Here is an 18,297-nt window from a genome sequence, read left to right as displayed (position 1 = left end):
AGGCGAGGGCGCTCAGGTGTTCTGGTCGAGTGCCGGGTGGGAGAGAGGCCCAGGAGGAGCCCACCCCCCGGAGCGGCTCAGGGCTTTGGCCCTGACCCGTTCCCATAGCGCCGGGCGCGGGTGAGTCGGTCCGAGGGCGCGTCCGCCTCCGTGCCCCGCACAGCCTTGCTAAAGCAAGACTTATTTATGCCGGGCTTCCTCCCTGGCAATGCTCTCTGTCAAAACAACAAGCGGTGGCAGAGCCAATTCGCAAAGCGCTGTCGTATTTAGAAAAACTGTGTACACACCTTTAACTCGCCGGCTGCTGCTCCTGGGAGGCCCCTCCCCGTCACAGTTCAGAGCCGGGGCGGCCCTGGCAGGCACGCGGGTGCGCACGGTCCGGCCGCCTCGGCTTTCCGCCTCCTTCGAGCCCAGCCTCCCGCGACTCACCCGGGACGCCGGCCGTGGGACGCGTGCTGCCCGCCTAGCCTCAGCCGACGGCGGGGAGGCTGTGATTAGTCTCTGACATTCAGGCCCGCGTGTTTCAAGGTTACTTTCCAGACCGAGGTGCCCACAGCATTTCGTAACTAAAACAAATAGGGCAGGAGATGGAGGGAGGGGGGAGGATAAAGCAATCAATAACGGGGCACGAGGAATCCACCGCAGGGGGGGGTCTCTGTCCTCTGAACTGCACACCGTACACTCTTCTATTTCCCCTCCACCCTTGGGGTTCCAACCTGTTCCCTGTCTCCCGCCGGGTCTCACTCCAGCGAGATCTCCATGAGCCCAGATTTGGGGCAGAAGTGTAAGTGTGTGTGTGGGGGGGGCGGGTACTACGGGTGTTTGAACGTGGAAGCTCTGTTTTGGTTCAGAAAACCTGGCTTGACAGTGGGGATCCAGCTTTCACTCTCCCCCTTAGAGGCAGAGAATAAAAATAGGAAAGATTGGGCGCCCAGCCCACCTGTTCAGAGGTGGGGGTTGCGGTGGCGCGAGGCGGGAGACGTGGCAGCAGGGGCCGAGCGCTGTGAGCCGAGGCGCGCCCGAGGGAGACGCAGATGCCGGGACGACTCCCTCAAACCCAGGCCAGTCGGGGTTGCAGCGTTTGGAACACAGGACCGAGCCACAAGCCGAGCCCTTTGCTGCCAAAACGGGACTGGCTTCGACGGTCCCAGCAGCGAGGACGTGAATCCTCCAAAGCCAACGTCCGCGGGGCGCGGCGACCCCGGAGTGCGAAGGCTCCCAGGAGGGCCAGACCCTCCCGGTGCGTCCGGGAGCCGTGCAATGTGCGTAGGCGCACGTAGTGAACGTAGAGTGGTGCGCCGAGTAGCGCGAGAGGCCAGATCCCCGGCATCTGCCACCAGGTCCCCCCCAGAGCAAGGGTGGAAACAGCGTCGCTACTCTCCGGAGGGCTTAGGAAAGTGGTGCGCTCCAGAGTTTAAAAGAGGAGTGGTCTGTTTTTGAAAGCTTCCTGCGGAGGCCAGGGGAGAAACGCACCCCGCCCCCACCATCACACACACACCCACAAACAAACCGGCAGTCCCTCTTCCTCACCCGCCACTTCTCGCTCAGTAGAAAAGAAACGCCCCAACAGACGCAGACCCGCGGAACGACAGGCTGGCAGCTTTCTGCTGTGCGTAGGGCGGCGAGCTCGCAAGCGCGTTCTGGGTTCCCGAGTCTGTGCGTGTGTTGTGCGTGTTCGTGGGCTTAGGTGCGTGCCCACTTACCGTGCTGTTTTGGTTTCTGGTTGAAAACTGCTCTTAGAAATTATTCCAGGAGCAGAAAGCACCAGCAGGACCAGGAGGAGAGCTCTGTAGAAGGAGGGACTGCTACCCTCCAACCCCAACTCAGTAAGTGGCGGGGATCCGAGGACACCCGGGTGCTCTCTGAACCCACTTGCACGGTGACTGGGCGCCCCCTGTCGGCCTCGAGGCCAGTGCGAGCGATTCGCGTCTGCCCATTTACCCTTGCGCTCCTAAGTCCGCAATTCCGACCCCCGGGCTCCCGTTTCTGCCCCTGGAGTCATCTCTAAAACGCTTCCGGGGACCTGCCTTTCTTTGGAGACCCCCGAAATTCTGCGCAAGCCCAAACTGGCCTCCTGCCCGCTCTGGAGGCTCCGAGAGCTCGGGTTGCCTTTGACGTCTCCTGAAGTCCCGGAGCTACCAGTCCCGGGCCTGCCCCGCGCTCAGACTCAGAAGGAACAATTCGCTTTAGACAGCAGAGAACCGGGCACGAAGGAGGCTGGGACCGCCTAACAACCTCGAGCTCTCTTTCCTTTCCCAGCACCGCGGGCTTGCAGGCACTCCTTCTGCGGCGCTCCCCGCCCTTCCCGGAGCTTCGGTTTCTAAAGGTGCATTCAGAACGCTGGCACCCGAGCCTCCTTCTGGAATGCTGTGAATTGCTCCGGAGCTTCTCTCCAGGAAAAAGTTCGCGGGGGAACTCGGGCTGCAAATAGATGTTTGCCCTGCTCCCCTTTGGTTTAAACCTCACCGGAGGCTGAGACCTACACAACGCTCCTTCCCCTGTTTCCTCTTTCTCCTTCCTTTTCGTTCAGTCCAGCCCCGTTTCTGTTTTGCAGCTGCTGACAACCAGCGACTGTGCGGGGTTTGCAGGCGTCTTTGTCCTGGACGTTTGCTCTAGTTGGAAAGGAGGTTCAAAACTGGGCCTCTACTCCTCTCCCTGGTCAAAGACGCTAGGTCCCCCCACAACTCCTCCCTGGAGCTCTCCTTGCCATAAAAAACGAGCCAGTGCTGGAGGAAATACCAGTACACAGAATGCAACTTTACTAAGCAATAACCAGCAAAATGCCAAAGGGGAAAAGCTAAAATACCTGGAGGCTAATCAATACATCAGTTCCTAAAGCCCTTGGGAGAATCAATACCCAGTAAAGGGCCAGCTCAAAGTTCCCCGCCCTGTTAGGGCATATTCCCGCAGAGCTGCAGGGGAGAGGAAGTGCCAAGCAGATGAAAAGGGGACTGAACAGAGTCTTGTGGGAACATACATTTTACTTTCAAAGAGACTTTTTAGTTGGTAAAAAAGATCTGACACTCACACTCTCCTTATTCACAGGGTGGAATTCTCTGGGCCAACCCCACATCTAAATGAAGAGAAGGTGCACAGTCAGTGTGCGAGAGGGTACAGACACCTTTCATTTTCTGTGGGTGGGTTGTTATTTTTGAATGTATTCCAAACTTCAAGCCATCTCAAGGTGTCTACTTGGCACTGAACACATGTTCGAACACTAGTAGTTCTCTGATAATCAAAACACTATTTATGAGAAGGGTAAATGAAAAGATAATTAGCCAAAAAGGCCTTATCGAAGGATAGTTGATTGAAGAAAAGATACAGCCCATCACTCCAGGCTTCTGCAAAAGCACAGGAAGTTGCTGTGGAAAGTGGGGTGGAGGCAAGATAGCACATTTTAGGGCGAATACACAATGCAATTCCCTCCAAGCTACCTCCCCTATGCAAGATCCCCAGGAAATGGTGGAATCCAAAGTTCTCAGGATGATAAAAGTGAATTAAATAGGACACTAACAGCCCTGATTATGTTTGAGTGATAGAATCGTATCTTTAATCTATGTTTTTCTGCAGTATCATTTGATATCATGATTATCTTCTCATTGCATTCTTTTTATTATTTTATGGTGAAACATGTAATGAGGATATTAGATCTGATGTTAAGGAAATTTGGACAAAAAGCCAAACAAACAAAAAAGGAGGGGTGCAAATCGTCCCTCAGTTATCATCTTTGAAAGCAGATTGGAGAAACCATCGATCCAAGTGACAAAAAGTTGGAGTTCCACATAACTGATGTTATTTTATCTTTTCAGTATCCGAGGATGGACTGTGCCCTTTCGGGAGCTGAGGGAGAGCGAAAATTCCATGTGATCAAAAGTGGTGACTTTCCAGCAGAGTCACTCTGCATGGGGAGAGGAGGGAGTCTTGTCTCCAGACCTGTTTTACGATGAATTTGACACACAGACCTTTTTCTTTATGCACGCAGAATTGGATGGTGGTTGAGGAGGCTGGGTTCTAGTTACGGGTTGTTCATATTCCATGGACTTTCTCAGTGACTGGGTGAGGAAGTGGCTGATTCCATGCCCAGCTTTATAGGTCTGGGAAGAAAGCCAGTGACCTGCCCATGAAGGTCTGGGGTTTGACAACTTTTCTGGCAGAGTTTCAACATTGTGTCCACCATTCTCATGATTTTAGCACTTTCCTGGTTTAGGGGCCCATTATAGAAGGTAATTAAGGGGGCAGCAAGTGGCATGGTGGTTAAAGGCACTGGACTCCCACATGGCTGACCACGGTTCAAGTCTCGGACCTGGTGGCTTGCTTTCTCACTTTCTCTTTCTCTCTCTCTTGCTATGTCTCTCCTGGATCAAACTGGAAAATAATAATGATAATAATAATAAATAAAGTTAAGTAAAAAAAAGTTTTAAAGAAAAGAAGGTAATTAAAATAACTGGGAGAGATAAAAATAAAAAATGGCAGCTTTTCATAGTGATAACGATGCATCAATAAGGAGGACAAACTCCTCTTTGAGGGAAGCTTACATGAGATGTATCTGCATTTGTGGCCCCAGGAGCTGTTTCATATATTTGGATGTTATTCTTGGGAGAAATCTCAGTTGTTCCTGTCAGAATGGCAAGGAGTAAACTTCATTAAGGACAAGAGTCGTGAAGAGGCCACCAGCCTGCCTGAAGAATCAGACCCCGGGCATTCTTTCTTAGAAACCCTTTGTGTCACACAGGGAGAGAGTTTAGGAATGGTTCCATTGGATCTCCAAGCTGCTGATTACTTACTCGGGTCAACAAATATACTTCCAACGGGTATGAAAGGGTGAGCATGCGTGAGATGAGACGATCAGAAAGAGGTCACAAACCCTGGCTTTTAAGTCTGGTGCTTGCGAAGCAGCTGTTGGCACCTTAATTTCATCTCGAAGTGATACACAGACTGTAATATATTTTTGGCCCACGTGGCTTTAAAAAAAAAAAAACATAGGGCATGTGTGCTCACTGGGGAGAGACAGAGAGGAAGAGAAAACGAGAAATCGCCTCCCAGAGGGATGACCACATCAGAGTCCCTTCTCCTCCATCCTTGTCTCGGGATTTGGGGCATGCACACATGTACCTGGTGTGTTTTTCAAGCTGCTGAGTCTGGGACTCGAACTGCGGAGTCAGTCATGTGGGATCCAGCCCCCTTAACCATCATGCCATCTGCTGGCCCCCAATAATTTTTGAAAGAATTATTTTATTTAACTTTATTTATTTATTAATTTTAATTTGACCAGTCAGGGACAGAGTGAGAGAGAGAGGGAGGGAGAGAGGGAGGGAGAGAAAGTGAGAAAGTAAGTCACCAGGCCTTGGAGCCGAACCGTGGTTGACCATGTGGGAGTCCAGTGCCCTTAACCAACACACCACCTGCCCCTTCCCCCCAGTTTTGAATGAGCACTTGCTATATCCCAGAGGTGATGCAGGCAAAGCCGCGTGCTGACACAGATACCTGTTTCTGTCTTTCGCTTCCTTTTTCAGTCCCAGGTTCTAGCCTCTTTCTGTTTCCAAGACTCCTTCCAGCCATGACCCAGAAATTTCCATGTGTCAAGAATCCCATCCCAAAGGCAGAGTCTACATTTCGCCATACAAAAATAATCTAGGGAGTCCCATGTAGTTGACCGCGGTCTGAGTCCCGGAACCAGTGACTTAAGCTCATGACGGGTGCGTGTGCGTGTATGCCTAAGATCCCGAGAGGAGAACGGAGCAGAAGGGATTGTGGCATGGCCATCCCCCCTGGCGGGTGATTTCTCGCTTTCTGTCTCTCTGTCTCTCTGTCTGTCTGGCAAGCGCGCGTCCTATAGCAAAAACCTCTCCAAAAAAAAACCCAATAATAGCCTATGGGCTAGCAGAGATGGACAAAAACCCAAGGAAAATGTTCTGCCTGTTTGGACCCAGAACCAATCGGAAAACCCAGGGCTCAGTCCTCACAGGGAGCTTGGTGACCACAGCCAGCCGGGTCTTGCACTCCTCCCTTTGCAATTTCTCCGTCTATGGGCGGTCCAGCAGGGGATGGTAGGGGCGTCTGGCTTGGCAGAGGAAGAAGGATGGAGCTAGCTGAAGTCTGGCTGCTGGATGAGAATGCTTGAGCCTGGCCTACGGTGACCACAGCTCTGAAATGTGAGCTGTGCCTGTCTGTGTTAGCTCTTCATTGATTTTATATCTGCAAGTATTTTCAGAGGCAAAATTGTGGAGCTTCCTGAAAAATGAGCTCCAGGGAGGCGTCCCTTGTTACAGCAAGGTGACCCACCGGACAGGGCTAATTAGCCAGGCCTGGGACTGCTCCTTAAACCGTTCTGTGCATAGGAACCCCCCTAGGGATCTTATTCCGGGGAGGCAGATTCTGATGAAGAGGATCCAGAGTTTATGTTTCGGACCAGCTTCCCAGTGAGGCTGCTGCTGGCGGCGCAGGCGCAGTAGCCTGGTCTAGAAGGCCTGTCTCTCTTAATTCTTACTCTTTCTTCTGCCTGGCTGTGAGCGTGACTTGACCCTACACCCCCCCAGCCAGGTTCACCCTTCCCAGTGCCCGGGATGTGGACCTGGTTCCCGCCATCCAAGCTCCACGGCCCACGTGCTCCCAGCAGAGCCGCTCCCCCTCCCACCACTGCGCATTGTTCCTCACCCCGCAGCCCTCCTGGGTTGTTTTCCCTGGACCGGGGCCTCCCTGGTTGACTGAGCACCTGTGGCAACGATCATTTTGCACCTTGGAAAAAGTCTTTTAGGAGCATGGAAAAACAGCCTAGGCAGAGACAGCGGCAACCAAGACGCATCAGCAAATGCCCACTGAAGCCTCTTTAAATCTCCTTAAGGACGAGCTACCCCCCACCCCAGCCAGATCTACCTGGCCTAGCTGCAGCCTAGGCCTGGGCCCTGCAAGTTTCCCTGGAACCAAAGGACCTCTCCAATAGCTCCTGAACCCTTCCCCAATAATCCCAACATGCATTTTAAAAGCAAACTAGAAAGATCAAAAAGAGGAGAAAGTGGGAGAAATCCCTCTTTATTGAGTTTCCGCTGATGGTTGCACATTCCTCTTGGGAAAGGCCTGGGCCTCTTCTGACAGAGACTGGAAATGGGAATTTTCCTGCACAAAACTCTGCCCTAGGTTGAGCCCACACTGCCTGCCAGAGTTGATTTAAAATGACCCAGGAGCCAGCAGATGGTGTGGTGGTTAAAGTGCTGGCCACTCCCACAGGTTTAACCATGGTTTGAGTCCTGGGCCTGGTGGCTTGCATTCTTACTTTCCCCCTCTCTCTCTCTTTGTCTTTCTCTGGTCAATTAAAATAAATAAATAAAATGAATAAATAAAATTAAATAAATAACCCTTAAATCCCAATCCCTCCCCCCCAAAAAAAAAGTGAACCTATAGGGCCAGCAGGTGGCTTAGAGGTTGGGGCAGCTGAATTCCACATGGCTGACTGAGTTTCGAGTCCTGGACCTGGAAGCTTGATAAACAGCCAGTGGTGTGCGCTAGCATGCCCATAATCCCGAGAGGAGAATGGCAGAAGGGTATTCAGTGTGGCTATAACCCCTTCGGGGGTCATTTCTCTCTCATGCTCTCTTTCTCTCCCTCTGTGTATGTGTGTTATTTTATTTATTTATTTACTTTTGAGAGGTTTTTGCTACAGGGCGCATGCGCTCGCCAGAAAGATAGAGACAGAGAGACAGAAATCGAGAAATCACCCCCTGAGGGGGGATGGCCATGCCGCAATCCCTTCTCCTCCATTCTCCTCTCAGGATCTTGGGCACGCACGCACACACACCCAGCGTGAAATTAAGCCGCCGTGTCTGGGACTTGAACCGCGGTCGACTACATGGGAGTCCAGTGACATAGTCATTACACTTACTGCTGGTCCCTCTCCCTCTGTGTTCTATAGGAAAAACAAAACCAAACAAACAAAAATAAAAAATGTAGATATCATGATTAATCCCCACGTTAAACACAAATATCTGCCTTACTGTGCTCTGTGCTACCCCGATTTTTCTAACACATAACACAGAAAAATGTTAAGGGATTAAAACCTGAATCCAAAGGTGAGGAGGATTTAAAAATCCAGGATGTTCCTATACTCCTCACTCTGCTTGGAATATGCATTCACACTTAGTGCCAAAACCATCTTTCTCTTTGTGGAAACGTAAATAAAGTCTTCATTCTGAAAGGACGTCTTCTTATGTAAGAATGGAAAAATGGGTGGGAAAATGCATTTGGTGTGGGTGAAGTCTTCTTTCTACCTCACTTGTAAATGCACAGTGGAGAATTAATAGAGACGCACTAAGACTATGGGCGTCTATATTAATTACTTTTAGACTACTCAGTCTACATCTGATTTCGAAGCAATGTGGTTTAGGGACAAGGAGGCTGTTGAGGAATTGCAGTAAGGTGTTTTGAGATGCCTGGATGGGACTTGTTTTCTGTTGGCCACTGAATTACACTGGCTACTAAATAACTCACAGGCGTCATTTCGCCTGTTTCTCTTAAAGATTGAAATACGAGATGCTGACTCTGGGTGGGTTGGATTACATTATATGAAAAATTATGAAGTAAGTCTATGAAGAGTGGTCTATCTGTTAGGGTTAGCCCTTTCAAACCCCTTGAGAGTTCTGGGGTGCCCTTGAGGAGTGGAACCTGGCACCTTCGGGCTGCTAAGTCTTCAAAATGAAGCGCTAAGTAGCCGCTAATGACGGGGAGCTCTGCCAGCCCTCAGGGGGCTGAAGCTCCTGCCCCAGACCTGCTCCCACCCACCCCCAGCCCTCCACTAGTTACCAACCAGAGGAAGGAGCATGCTTGGTTTTGACCTCCCTGTTTTCACCCTGTTTCTTCCTTTTTTCATGCTGCATTTAGAACAATGGAATTCTTTCTTCATATTCATTTCCCAAGGGTTCTTTCAACCTCCCCCACACCGGCAGGGACTAGGCTCTTAGAACATAAAGAAGCGTCATAGTAGGCACTCTGTGTGTGTGTGTGTGTGTGTGTGTGTGTGTGTGTGTATTTATATTTGTATCAGACTTGAGTGTGCATTTATATTTTTATCAGACTTGATGGTTTACACAGGACTGTCACATGAGGAAGACTGGGTGAGGCTGCCGTGGGCCTGTCTCAGCTAGCCGGCCCTTCGGATCACCATTCAGACCTCTGACCCGACTCTGGACTGGCTTCCACTTCATAATATTCTTCCTCCTCCCCAATAGACACACTTTTAGTGAGATGGAAAAGCTACCAGAGACTTAGGAGAAGACAAAATGCTCAGAAGTCATTTTCAGGTTATTGAAATTGTGTGCATTTGTATGTGTGTGTGTGTGTGCGTGCGTGTGTGTGTGTGTATACGTGTACTATGCATGTAGTTTATCTATGACGGTCACAAGATCTTATTGATTTCTTCTATGAATGAGAAAGACAGTGTGAAGACAGAATGATGGGGGAACCAGCAGTTAGCGTAATGGCTATATTGCTGGACTCCCACGTAGTCGACCGTGGTTCACGTCCTGGACCTGGTGGCTTAAAACTCATGCCGGGTGCGTGTGTGTGCATGCCCAAGATCCCGAGAGGAGAATGGAAGAGAAGGGATTGCGGCGTGACCATCCCCTCTGGGGGGGTGATTTCTCGCTTTCTGTCTCTCTGTATCTCTGCCTGTCTGGCGAGCGCACGCGCCCTATAGCAAAAACCTCTCCAAAAAAAAAGACAGAATGACGGTCCCCCAAACAGCATCTTGGCTCCCTGATCCTCCTGTAGTTTCAGGCAACCCTGGATCAAGGGTACACATGGGCCTGGCAGACTCAGGGAGGTCTCTGGGCGTGAATCGGGTACCTTCCCGTGTGGGTTGGCCTCACAGAGTGTCAGGTTTTACCACAGCACCGCTGTCTGGCTCCCAGACCTTACCTCTGGAAGAGTATAAATAAACAGCCCCTTGACTTTATGACAGAGTAGTATGTAGCTGTTATAAGGGGCTATATAAATCTCTAGAAAATCATATAGAAAGTATATATAACATATCATTTTATAATGAAGGGTTAAATAATTGTGTAATATAAATAATTTGATTTCATTTTTGGAAATATAAAACCTAACTTTGTCACTGCATATAAAAGATCTGGAGTTGGGAGCCAGCAGGCAGCGTAGTGATTAAGGTGCCTGACTCTCATATGGCTGACCGTGGTTTGAGTCCTGGACTCAGCAGCTTGAAACTCATGCCAGGTGTGCATGCACACACACGTGCATATGTGTGTGTGCGTGTGTGTGTGTATGTGCCTAAAATCCAAGGAGGCGAATAAAGGAGAAGGGATTGCAGCATGGCCATCCCCCTGGGGGATGATGTCTCACTTTCTCTCTCTGAGTTTCTCTGTGTTTCTGAAGAGTGCATGCGCCCTATCGCAAAAATCTCTTCCCACCACTCAACAAAAAAAATTCGATGTCAGGACCAACAGTTAGCGTAATGGCTATGTCACTGGACTCCCACGTAGGCGACCGCGGTTCAAGTCCCGGACCTGGTGGCTTAAACTCACGCCAGACACGTGTTTGCGTACATGCCCAGAATCCCAAGGAGAATGGAGGAGAAGGGATTGTGGTGTGGCCATCCCCCCTGGGGGGTGATTTCTCGCTTTCTGTCTCTCTGTCTCTCTCTGTCTTTCTGGTGAGCACACGCACTCTATAGCAAAAACCTCTCCAAAAAAAGAAAAAAAAAAGATTTGGCATTTACACACTAAATTGCTAACGACACCCCAGAATTTGAGACTTGGAAGGGTGGGAAAGGACTTCCACTTTTTATCTTTTTTATCTCCCTGAACTTTTACCATTGTTTCTTCTGTGTTTGTCATTAAACAATCTTAAACACACGCTAAGAAGTGTGGCCTTTGCTCCTGAGTCACTGCTGCGCTACACACAGCTATTTCTGGTCCTTATTCATGGAAACGTACCCTTTGCCACATCTTATTTTAGAGAGAATGAGCAAGTCCCCTGCCCTGGAAAAGCATAGTTCCTATTTGTCAGAAGAGAAATTGGGAACACCCACAGACCAGGAGAAGTTAGTTAGGAAAAAGAAACCACAAGGTTTATAAATCTGACCTAATTTTAAAAAGAAAAGAGTGGATGTCACAGGGCCGACTTAAAGAACCAGCCAGAACTTAAATTGCTATGGCTCTTAATTGCTTATGGTCTTCAGGAAGTGAAAGGATTGAAATGCAAGCTCTATGTGGTTTCACTTAATTAATATTTATGACTGCAGCAGAAAATTAAATAAGGCAAATGGTGTAGTTTTAAACGGCCTGCGGTCACTGGGAGCAGGCTTTGCAACGAGTTCAGAAGAGGTGTGAGCATTTTGGGAATGTGGGACTTCGGCTTCCTTCACTTCCCCATTTCATTTTTCATGCCGAGCGAGCCCTCCAGTACTGATGTCTTGGAATGCTACAGTGACCGACTGGTTTTATTTATTTATTTGTTTACTTACTTACATTTTTCTTAGTGTTTGTAAATGAAGACATGTTCCCCCCTGTGGGAGTGGCACAGCACCCAGAGAGTTTAGCTTTACAGCCATCTCTAATTACTTCATTGGCTGTTGCTACTTTCTATATCTATCATTTACTGAGTCTTTCCATTTTGGGAGCAGAATTGGAGACAGAGCATTGATTTCCGCAGTGAGGAATTCAAACCATACGGTTTCTTCGACTTCTGTGTGCTAATAAACACTTATTGGATGGGAGGGTAGATGAATGCATAGGTGGATGGATAGCTGGGTGTGTGGATGGATGGGTGGATAGATGGATAGGTAATGGATGGATGGATGGATGGATAGATAATGGATGGATGGATGGATGGATGAAGAGATGAATGGGCAGATAGATGAATGGATGGATAAGTGGATAGGTAATAGATGGATGGGTGGATATATGTATGAAGAGATGAATAGATGGGGACCAGCAGTTAGTGTAATGGCTATGTCACTGGACTCCCATGTAGTCGACCGTGGTTCCCGTCCCGGACCTGGTGGCTTAAAACTCACGCTGGGCACATGTGTGTGTGTGCCCAAGATCCTGAGAGGAGAATGGAGAAGGGATTGCAGTGTGGCCATCTCCCCTGGGGGGTGATTTCTCGATTTCTGTCTCTCTGTCTCTATCTTTCTGGTGAGTGCACGTGCCCTGTAGCAAAAACCTCTCAAAAAAAAAACAAAAAAAAAAAGAGAGAGAGATGGATGGATGGATCGATGGATGAGTGGGTGGATAAATGGATAGATAATGGATGGATAGATATATGGATGAAGAGATAATGGGTGGATAGATGAATGGATGGATAAGTGGACAGATAATAGATGGATGGATGGATAGATGGATGAAGAGATAAATGGGTGGATAGATGGATGAGCGGGTGGATAAATAGATGGATAAATGAATGAAGATAGACAACAGATCCTTTGTGACTGCAGCTTAAAAACTTATAGTTTCTCTGTGATTGCTAGTTTTAGAGGGATAGGATCAGATGATCATAAATCTTAGGTGAGTGCTTATCTCTTTCTTTTTTTAAGAGTTATTCATTTATTTTGTTTGTTATTATTATTTTTTAGTTTGACCAGAGAGAAACAGAGAAAGAAAGGGAAAATGAGAAAGTAAGCCACCAGGTCTGGGACTCAAACTGCGGTCAGCCATGTGGGAGTCCAGCACCTCAATCACCATGCCACCTGCCAGCCCCAGGTGAATGCTTTTCAAACAGACTGATGGCTTACTTAATGTTTTTGACAGCAATTTACTTCATTAATACTATCACTGAATACAGGAAAGAAAAAGATAGCGTGGAAGCTCTCAGTGCCTTTCATGTAGCGAAGGCATGTGTGGTCTAGAAAAAGCTCCGCTTCTGTGGTAAACATGTGTGGATTGGGACCAGCAGTTAGCGTAATGGCTATGTTGCTGGACTCCCATGTAGTCAACCACGGTTCGCGTCCCGGACCCGGGGGCTTAAAACTCACGCTGGGCACGTGTACGTGCATGCCCAAGATCCGGAGAGGAGAATGGAGGAGAAGGGATTGCCCGACTTGGCCATCCCCCCTGGGGGGTGATTTCTCGCTTTCTGTCTCTCTGTCTCTCTCTGTCTGGCGAGTGCAGGCGCCCTATAGCAAAAACCTCTCAAAAAAAAAAAAAAAAAAGAAAATAAACCTGTGTGGGTCTGCATCAGAAAGGCACATACATTCTTACTGTGGGTTTTCATCCAAAAAGCATGAGAAATTCTATGCCCTGAGGGCTAATTAACTCTTTTCACAAGGAAGCTTTAGATTTCTCATTTGTAAAATGGGGCTAAAAGCAGAAGTCTCCTCTTCAGGCCAGGTGCGAATTAAGTGGGTGAACTGTGATGATGGCTCAGTGGCTCAGTCCACATCCGGCATATTGAGAACCTCTCCACAGGGGCGCTTTCCTCCCTGCATCTCCCGTGTTTCTGAGCATCGTAGTTTAAAGATCTGGACAGCGTCCACAGAGGTGCATTAGACGGCACTTCACGATTTGTCCTCCTATGCTCACTATAAACAACCCTCCAAAAGAACAACCGTATTTGTTCAAAAGGACACGTTCTTTGGAAAGCTCATCCTCTTCTCTATGAAGGGTACAAGAGCAGTGCTGAGCTCCAGGCCAGAGACTGCCCCAGGCTTAGCAAGCATGAGTTCTGCCACCGACTCTTGAATCCCGTGGTTCCCCTTCCCTGGGAAGGGTCAAGCACGTCATAGTTACTGCAGACAATAACCTCCAGTGCTTGCTCCTGCTGTTCTTTCCAAACCCTTTACTGCATGCGAGAGCTCCCCCACCCCCACCTCTTCTGAAGGCACTTGGTTCTAGACACTCGGCTTCTACGAGTTCCACAACCCCCCTTCTCCTTCCCTGGTTATACGCTGTTCACATCCGTGAATCCATTCCTGTTCTTTTCAACCCCCACACTAGCTGCGCCCTCCCACCTGCGAAGTCATCTCCCACCTCAGTGGTGCTCTACCAGGTGACACAAATCTAGCAGAAGCTGCTGTCAGTCACCTGTCCAGAAGGACCCTCAGCTGCCAGAACTAGCCTGGCACCAGGAACCCAAGACAATGCCTTCGGACCTGCTCAGGGTGGAAACTCCACCAAGTTTCATCCATTATATATGAAAAGAAAAAAAAAATCTCTGCTTGAATTTGTTGCAGGCAACCAGGAAGGTCTCATTCTCTTAAGCTGAGCGACATAGCCACCTGTTCCATGAAAAGAAAAGGAACCCTGCTCTTAGAGATAGAAAATTCTCCCCTTTTGCAAGGGATGATGTGAGTTGACAAGTGGGAGCAGAGGGCCCTGGAATCACTGCTCACTCATTGCTTGGAAACGCAGACATCAGGTTGGCAACACATGGATGTGGAATGGACAGCAGGGTGGGAGCATGAAGCAGTGGGCCTGGGGAGCACGAAGCACTTCTTTTTTTTTTTTTTTGAGAGATTTTCACTGTAGGGCGCGTGCGCTCGCCAGACAGACAGAGAGAGACATAGAGACAGAAAGTGAGAAATCACCCCCCAGGGGGGATGGTCACGCCGCAATCCCTTCTCCTCCATTCTCCTCTCAGGATCTTGGGCACGCACGCACACGCGCCCGGCGTGAGTTTTAAGCCACCGGGTCCGGGACACGAACCATGGTCGACTACCTGGGAGTCCAGCGACATAGCCATTACGCTAACTGCTGGTTCCCGCACGAAGCACTTCTTACTTCCCAGCAGCCTTGCTCAGGGCTTTTTCCTCCTTCAGTGGTGTGTGTGTGTGTGTGTGTGTGTGTGTATACTTTTTTGAGAGAGAGATTTTTGCTATAGGGCACATGGTCTCACCAGAGACACAGAGACAGAGAGAGAGAGGAAGTGAGAAATTACCCTCCAGGGGAATGGTCATGCTGTAATCCCTTCTCCATTCCCTTCTCAAGAGTTTGGGGATGCACACACACATGCCTGGCATGAGTTTCAAGCCACTGGGTATGGGACTCAAACTGCAGCCAGCCACATGGGAGTCCAGCACCTTAACCACTGTGCCATCTGCTGGCCCCTTCCTTTAGTGGTATTTTAACCCATATTTCAGCTTGCTTTTCCATGCAAAAGTCTCTTGGAATCCTCCCATACTGACACCTGCAGGATGACATCTGGATGACGCACTGCGTGTGCATACTCACAGGTCCTTGGTCGCTGCTGTCATTGGTGGTGTGGGTGTGTCCCTGCAGGCAGACCCTGGAGAGAGGACTCACTGAGGTGGTGCTCAGAGGAGACGTTGGTGAGGGAATGCGGGGAAGCAGAAGCCAAGCCAGGGACTACCTGAGGCCAAGTTCCACGGAACATTAGTCTGATTCCCAAGGGGATTCTGGGGCAGGAGTGAGGCTCACCTCTGCGCCCACCGTGAGCTGGGGGGGCTCACACCTCCCAGGTACTTGGGCGAACTCTGATGAGGAGCCACTGGCATGAGAGCTTGCTGAAAGCTCTCTTTCTCTTCATTTTCGTCCTTTTTTTTTCTTTATTGATTTTTGCTATAGGGTGTGTTCACCCACTAGAGAGAGAGACAGAGAGAGATGGAAAGTAAAGCACCTTCTGAGGAGGGTGGCCATGCTGCAATCCCCTCCTCCATTCTCCTATGCACACGTGCCAGGTATGTTTTTCTTTTCCTTTTTCTTTTGTTAAAAATGTTTTGAGAGCTATTTTGCTATAGTGTACATGTACTCACCAGATAGACAGAGAAACAGAAAGTGAGAAATCACTCCTCAAGGGGGATGGCCATGCCATAGTCTCCTCTCCTTTTGGGATTTTGGGTATGCATGCCCACATGCCTGGTGTGAGTTTCAAGTCGCTGGGTCTGGGACTCAAACCATACAATTGCCATTTGGAATACAGTGCTTTAACCACCACGCTACTTGCTGGCTCCTACTACCTTTTCAACACCCGCCACAGTTGCCACAGAGGGTATAAACTAATCTTGATCTTAGCTCCCATTTAAAGGCTTATTTGTTCAGTCTCCCAAAGCAGCTTAGCCAATATTCAATGAATACTGGATCCCCAGTATGCTCCATGGGTGCACTCATGGGTCTCTATGAGTGTCTTCAAGGTACTTACGGGACTAGGAGGAAGCCAAAAAGAAGCAAAAACACAGCACAGTGCGTTATGCAGCGGCAGAGTCATGCACGCAGATAACGGCAATTCATTCTTCCTGGGCCAGGAGAACTGGGGTGACTCCTGCCTGAGGGGTAAAATTTAAGTCAATCCCTAAAGGAATAGAAAGAGCGTGCCAGGCTGAGAGGACAAAGAGCTCCCTAGTGGAAGGACATGCAGTTGGAAATGGTGGCAGGTGGTGACAGAGGAGCTCCCAGAACAACGGTGAGTTGATAGGAGATTGGAGAAGGCCAGCTAAAGAGGGCAGCTGGAGAGGCCCACAGGTTCAGTAGCCAGGCCTTTGCTCTTGAGGGTGGGGAGTCACTGAGTGTTTGGGGCAGGCAAGACATGCCTGCCCGGATGGTTGGAATGGCTCCCTGCGCAGCACAGTGGAGGGAAGTGAGGCTGCCCTCAGGGTCATGACCCAGGTGGCACTGAGCTGCCTCCGAGTGTGCCCGCTGCTGCTGGGTGTGCAGACCACAGGCCAACCTCAGCTCTCAGCTCCTCTGGGGTCACCTCAGCCTCAGAGAGCACCTCGCTCGAGGTCACAGTCCTTCCCGGGGTACCCCCACCCACTACTGATGGATGAGCAGGCACAAAGGCCCAGCCGCCTCAGCCTTTCCGGAAACCCAGCTGGAGCAACACTCCGTCCAGGTAGAGAGGGTAAGCATTCATTCTGGCTTCTCTGTCTAATAACGGAGACAGCCCCATCGCGAGAGCTCAGAATGACACCGTACATGAATGACAGAGGAGGGAATCCACTTCTCTGGAAGCCCAGGCCTCTGATGCTCTCACCATGAAACTCGAAAAGACACAGACGTGAGGGTCAGGTAAAACGAAAATATGCAACTGGGAGTCAAAGGGTCTGTGTTCCAGGCTGGCTCCATGGCATAGGAGCTGCTCAAGAGAAGCTGGTGACGTGGTTTCAATCCCCGGCCCAGTCAGGGATTGAAAACACACCAGCACATGTGCCAGTGCCCAGGATCCGATGGGCCGGAGAAGGGATTTGCTGGGTATGACCAGCCCATACAGAAGTCTCTTACTACCACGTACATGCTCACAGGCTCTACCGTGAATAAAGGGGGTTAGGCAAGGTCTATGTCTTAGTCTTGGCTTCCCCAGAAGTAAATCCCCTTGCAAGGATTCAAATGCAAATAGAGAATTCTGCCCAGGGAGCTGGAAAGGGTGTGAGGAAGTGAGACAGGGAAGGGAAGGCAGCTGAGAAAGGGCATATCCTGAAGCAGGTTCCTACTGGGGACACCTGAGGCTTAATCCTGTTGGCACTCCTGGGAGCCAGAGTGAACACGTACCTCCGAGTGCCCCTCCTAAGAGTGAGGGAGCCGGGATATTTAGGTACCCACTCCAGCCAGTTACTGATGGACAGCTGCTACCATGCAGTTTTACTTCTCTAGGTACTCCGGAGTCCTGCCTGGGTAGGGTAGGATCACTGTTGCCAAAAGACACCCTCAAGTACAGAGGTGCAGATGCGGACAGTCAGGGTTGGCCTGAGGGGATGTATTTGGAGCCCTGACATCATCTGTTTACATTCCATTGTCTTCATTTCCTGATGGCAAGAGCTTAGAGGCCTCCTGTTCTGTGAGCTTCAGCTAGCCGGACATCCAACTTGGATAAAGATAATTGCCTTAAAATTATTGTGAGGTTTAATTGTGCCATTGCTTTAATTATTTTTTAAAAATATGTATTGATTTATTTACTTCCACTTGTTATTATTATTATTTTTATTTTGACCAGAGAGAGAGAGAGACAAAAAGAAAGTGAGAAAGCAAGTCACCAGGTCCAGGACTTGAACCATGGTTGGCCATGTGGGAATCCAGAGCCTTTAAACACCACACCACCTGCTGGCCCCACCATTCTTTTAATCATTGAATGATGTTTTTAAGAATGGCTGATATAGGGCCAGCTGGTGGCGTGGGGACTGAGGCCACACGATCCCTCATGGCCAACAGCATGGTTGAAGTTCTGGACCCAGCTGCTTGGGAAATGTTCCTAGCACATGTGTGTGCATGGCCAAAATCCCTACAGGAGGGAGAAATGGAGAAGAAGGGATTGCAGCGTGATCACCCCATGGAGGATGCTTTCTCACCCCCCCCCACACCTAGTGCAAAACAAACAAACAATAACAATAATAAAGTTTCTTTT

General features: G+C 49.5%; 1 long non-coding RNA gene across 1 annotated transcript; it reads left to right on the top strand.

Moving 5' to 3' along the window:
• The first annotated feature begins 668 nt into the window (after positions 1–668).
• Positions 669–4,281, top strand: LOC114005146 (uncharacterized). The gene is made up of 3 exons (XR_003547040.1): positions 669–784; positions 3,046–3,111; positions 3,810–4,281. It is a non-coding gene; the product is annotated as an uncharacterized LOC114005146 (long non-coding RNA).
• Positions 4,282–18,297: the final 14,016 nt, after the last annotated feature.

This window comes from Tupaia chinensis, unplaced genomic scaffold (genome assembly GCF_000334495.1).
Source record: "Tupaia chinensis unplaced genomic scaffold, TupChi_1.0 Scaffold142716_1, whole genome shotgun sequence".
Classification (NCBI taxonomy): domain Eukaryota; kingdom Metazoa; phylum Chordata; class Mammalia; order Scandentia; family Tupaiidae; genus Tupaia; species Tupaia belangeri.
This window is presented reverse-complemented; position numbering and strand designations above follow the sequence as displayed.